The sequence below is a fragment of the Protopterus annectens genome, chromosome 1.part0, assembly GCF_019279795.1.
Source record: "Protopterus annectens isolate FY-2018-M chromosome 1.part0, PAN1.0, whole genome shotgun sequence".
Lineage (NCBI taxonomy): Eukaryota > Metazoa > Chordata > Ceratodontiformes > Protopteridae > Protopterus > Protopterus annectens.
Genome location: NC_056725.1, coordinates 1,308,433,086 through 1,308,437,748, shown reverse-complemented (window position 1 = coordinate 1,308,437,748; position 4,663 = coordinate 1,308,433,086). Strand labels below are relative to the sequence as shown.

The 4,663-nt window shown below is 42.6% G+C and overlaps 1 protein-coding gene across 1 annotated transcript in view; it reads left to right on the top strand.

Annotated features, from left to right (window-relative positions):
• Positions 1-435: 435 nt before the first annotated feature.
• The window catches only part of LOC122801633 (SUN domain-containing protein 2-like), an 874,347-nt gene continuing 870,119 nt past the window's right edge, over positions 436-4,663 (top strand). The window contains exon 1 of the mRNA XM_044071146.1: positions 436-597. The gene's annotated coding sequence lies outside the window, so the exon portion shown is untranslated. The remainder of the gene's footprint in view (positions 598-4,663) is intronic.

Below are 4,663 nucleotides of genomic sequence, written 5' to 3'. Positions count from 1 at the left end.
TAGTTTGAAGTTCCTGCAGTTATTTTAACAGAATACCTGCGTATCCAAGTAATAACAATGTTTAACCAGCAGTAGGTGTTACAGACTTAGCACAGTCCTCCTTATACTGGGGCCTTAAAGTCGATTAAAGCATTAACCTCTCTAAATATAATTAATATAATAGTTAATAAACACAATGTGGTTAGACGAGTTGCTACTGTTTTCTTTTTTTTTTTAATTTTTGAATTTGCAGCCGTTTATTTAAATAAAAGCTGTAGAGGAAGTGCTGACGCTACATCTGATCAGCAGAGGGTGTCTGTCACTGAGGTGAGTTTGTTGCGCCTTTTGTTACACGACCCCGTCTCAGATTTCGGCAACAGTGATGCTCAGAAGTATTAGGGAAAAGCACGATTAGAGAGGCGCTTTCAACATCCTTGATTTTGGTGAGAGTACTTTTCTGTTACTTTCTCTGCTTGAGTAAGGCGACAAACAAACCAGTTTAACTGTCTGGAATTGTTGAAACTGATGTGAGGGAATTTATGGTGCTGCAGTCCGTTGGATTAACGTGGAAAAGAAATTATTAAACCGCTTGCACGATTTGTACTAAGGGCGGATAGGGTAATTACTACTAGTATATTTTTGTGAAGTCAGAGCATCCTGGGCGGGGTTCATAGCGGTGAACACTTCACAAGTGTGTTTTTTAAATGTTTGTTTTGCAGACTTCTGTTCGTAAGACATTTTGTTGGTAGACAGCACTACAAACGCAGAGATAAAGTAGAAACTCTTTTCTCTCTGCTTGTTTACATCAGATCCATGCAGTGGTCCCCACCTCTTAAGATTCTTACTGTTGCTTCTTGTGATTTTGGTTTTTAAGTACCGTGTGTGGTGGCGCAGTAAAAGTAATAAAGCGGAAATTTAGTTTTCTTTTTTGGATTATTGTGAGGCTTTCTTATTACGTTGCTTAACATGGCAAAGGGGAGGAAACGGTGCACTACACTTTAAGCGCCACAGGCTTGAATGTCTTACAGCAGTGGAGATTTTGAATTGTGGTGGAACGAAAGGTAGGCGTTCATATTGACAGGCCCTGTCTGTCGGGATCTGCATTTTTGGGGAGGGGGTTCTGCCATGTGCTGCTGGTACGTGTAATGTTTACACTGTTATGCTCCGCCTGGGATGCAGTTTCATTGACTATCAGCTTTAGTAGAGTGTAATTAATCTAAGTCTTTCAGATAAAATTACATTTTGCATGTAGAACTGAAGCCCTTTATAGTGAACTTTGGTTTTGTGTGGTAGAACTGCGTTTCTGCTACCCCGGCTTTGCTCTGAAGTGTACAGTCGTCGCTTTGTCGGATTACATGACATTCGACATGAGTGTTAATGGACTAAGTAGTAAGGCATATGGATAAGCCTTTAATCTTAAGAACTGTAAAGAAAACTTGCGTGGTAGCTGAAATAATTTTCTATCAGCTCAACTCGAGACGGGGAATCTTCAGACAATTGCCCATTGCTTTAGTACTTCGTTAAAAAGGCGAGCTCGTTGGATCACGTGATGGTGGGAAGGATGCGGCCGTTATACCTGACGTATTGTTGCCTCTGTTTTAGACAACCGGAGGAACACAAGTTCGACAGAGTAATTGGTTCGCCAAGCATGCTTTCATTGTAAATAATTGTTTAAGTAAAGTTATGTGGAATGTCATCTTTTTGCGGGAAAATAGTTCTAACCTTAGAGTTTAACTGCTGATTATCGAGACTGGTACAGCAGAACAAAGGCTGCTAAAGGAGATTAACACAGTGGGGTACCCTGAAAATAAGGGGAAGGAGGCAGTTAACATTAACTGTATATGCGCATAATAAACGGGGACAGTCTGCTGGTGACGTTCTCGAGTATGCGCAGCATGAAGTTCAGTGACCACATGCCTGAGCAAAAGCACATACTCCCTATCCCCACCCCCTTTAAACGTGTTTGTTTTGATAGTGCTTACAAATGGTCAGGTGCGTGGAGGCATCTTTTATTTTTTTTTGGGGGGGGGGTGTAGACACTACTGTGGCTTTCGTTTGTGCACTAAAAAGATATGAAATAAGATAAGAAAATTAGCTGCTTCAGCAGGTGTGTGTAGACTTTGTTTAGTCGTATTACAGTAGTATATACGGTTTATCGCAGGTAGTGTAAAAAGTGAAACATTTACTGTTTAATTTCATATATATCATCCTAGTTAAATCCTTCTTGTATCACCCTAATGAGCCATATTGTCCTGTTGGGGAATGCAAATGCTTCCATTGTCGTACTCATGAAATCTGACTTTTTTTAACTGCTCTGCATCGTAGCGCCTCCAGTAATAGTAGCACCTTCTTACTTTATTTTGCGTCTCTTGGGATCGTTATTGTTCTTGGTGACGTCACCTTGGATATTAATTGTTCAGCTTTCTCTAAACTTGGCAGTTTCTTTTATGAATATTTCCACTTGTAATTTTTCTGTTTCCACACTTTTATGCGTTATACACGGGGCACCGGGCTGGCAACTCGACACCGTAAAACTCCACTGCCAATCATCAGCGGACAGGTGATCCGCTGTGGCGACCCCTAACCGGGAAAACGCAGAAAGAAGAAGACTTTTCATAATTTCCGAAATATGTTTGAGTAGTCTGCAGGATCTCGAATTTTCCTTGTCACGGGCTTCCTATGTTTGGTGGCAGTTCTTTAAATTTTCTTTTGCTTAAGGCATTGTGATTTTTTTTTGTGCTCTCATGTTGTCAAAATGTAGTTGTTTAACAGCAGCCTTAAACTCGCGCATATTATCCAAAAACTGATTTTTTTTTTCCCTTTAGCGCTCTGCATTTTTTCCTTGTGACCTTACTTTTCCATGTCTCATAGCCTGCAAGGCCAGCTACCCTAGTATCTGCCTATCTGAAGGATGATACTCTAACCTTCTAGCTTGTGTCTGTGAGGTAAATACCCTAACCACTATGCCAACCCGCTCTCTCATTTATATATTTTCTTTTATACTCCATATTTATCCCAGTCACTAGTTATGCATTCTGTAGAAATTTCCGCTTTCTATATAGGTTCATAGGTAGGTACTAGGCTATCGGCCGTGAGGCTTATACAAGCAAAGCCAAAAAGGTACCCTGGCTTTTGCCACCCAAGAAAATTATTTTCCTGTGCCACTGTCGAGCAGAGCCACAGAGGTGATCCCCGGGGTGAATTTCCTGTTTCCCATCCAATCATCAAGATTTTTCTTGATTGCTAATGAGGAGCTTTGTTTGATATAGATAGTTTATTCCAGAGTATGGGAAGTCTCTGGGACAGGAGGAATCTATCCCCTCCGGCATGTTCTGTTTATTGCGGTGACAAGGTTTAGGTCCCTAGAGCGTGTAGCTCGGAGGGATTGGGATTTCTTTAAGTGTACCGTGTCCAGCAGCTCTGGGTTTGACATAGGTTTGTATGTTAGGCAGAGATCACCTCTGAGTTGGCAATATGCGACAGAGTAAAGCCAGAGTTTTTTGAGACTGTCTGCGTAGGGCATCTTTTTGAGGCCTGTAATCCTCTTTGTGAGGTATTTCTGTGGCCTTTCCAGTTGTTGTAGATGTCTTGTGACGTACATACCAAAAGGGGCATTGTACTCTCTAATGGGGAGTGATGAGTAGAGGAGAACAAACTTTTTCTCATCCAGAAAAAAAAAACTTTTGTGATGAGGTGTGCCACGTAGGATTTCTTGACTACTGTGGCGATGTGATTATCAAAGTAGAGACTACTGTCCACCTGTGTCCCGATGTCTCATATCACACTTTCGGTGTTAAGTATACTACCGCCTATGGTGTAGTTCATGGGCACAGAGTTTTTACCAAAGGGGATGACAATGCACTTCTTGGCATTGAGCTTGAGGCCATGGCTTTGACACCAGGCATCTGTCTCAGTGAGGCCCTTTTTTAGGATGTCCACATCGTTGGGAGTTTCAGTTATGGCTCCTAGTTTGCAGTCATCTGTGAACTTAGTTAGCCAAAGACCTTCTGTGTTAGCCTGTACTTCAGAGAACTCAATACCAAACAGGATAAGGACCCAGGATTGAACCCTGTGGTACTCCACTTGTCACTGGTCTGAAGTCGGATTTGGAGTCTGCTGCTTTCACAGTGTGGGTTCTGTCAGTGAGCCAGTTGCCAACCCATCTTGTGACATGGGGATTTATACCTAAAATCCTTAGTTTAGTGAGTTTATCTAGAATTCCAGAGTGGGGGATGGTGTCGAAAGCCTTGGCAAGATCTAGATAGGCTGTGTGAACCACCTTACCCTTGTCTACGGCTTTGGTGACTGCTTCAAAGAAGTCTATCGGGTTTAGGAGACATGATCTGCCTTTTACAAACCCGAACTGGGTTGAGTCCAGAGTTTGGAGATTATCAATGTCTTTGTTTATAAGTTCCATGGCCTTGCAGACCAGGCTTGTCAGGCTAATGGGGTGGTAGTTCCTGGGGTCCATGGTGGCTCCCCCTTGTGGAGTGGGATAACCGTTGATGTGCACCATTCAGCAGGCACACAGCCTGAGGTGAGGCTATGATTGAACATGGTACTTGGGTGGGGTGCAAGTTCGTTCTGTAGTTCGTGTAGAACGCAGCCTGGGATGTTGTCTGGTCCCATGGATGCTGTGTTCTTGTCTTTAGAGTGTGTCTGGTTTTTTCTCGTGCAGCTGTGA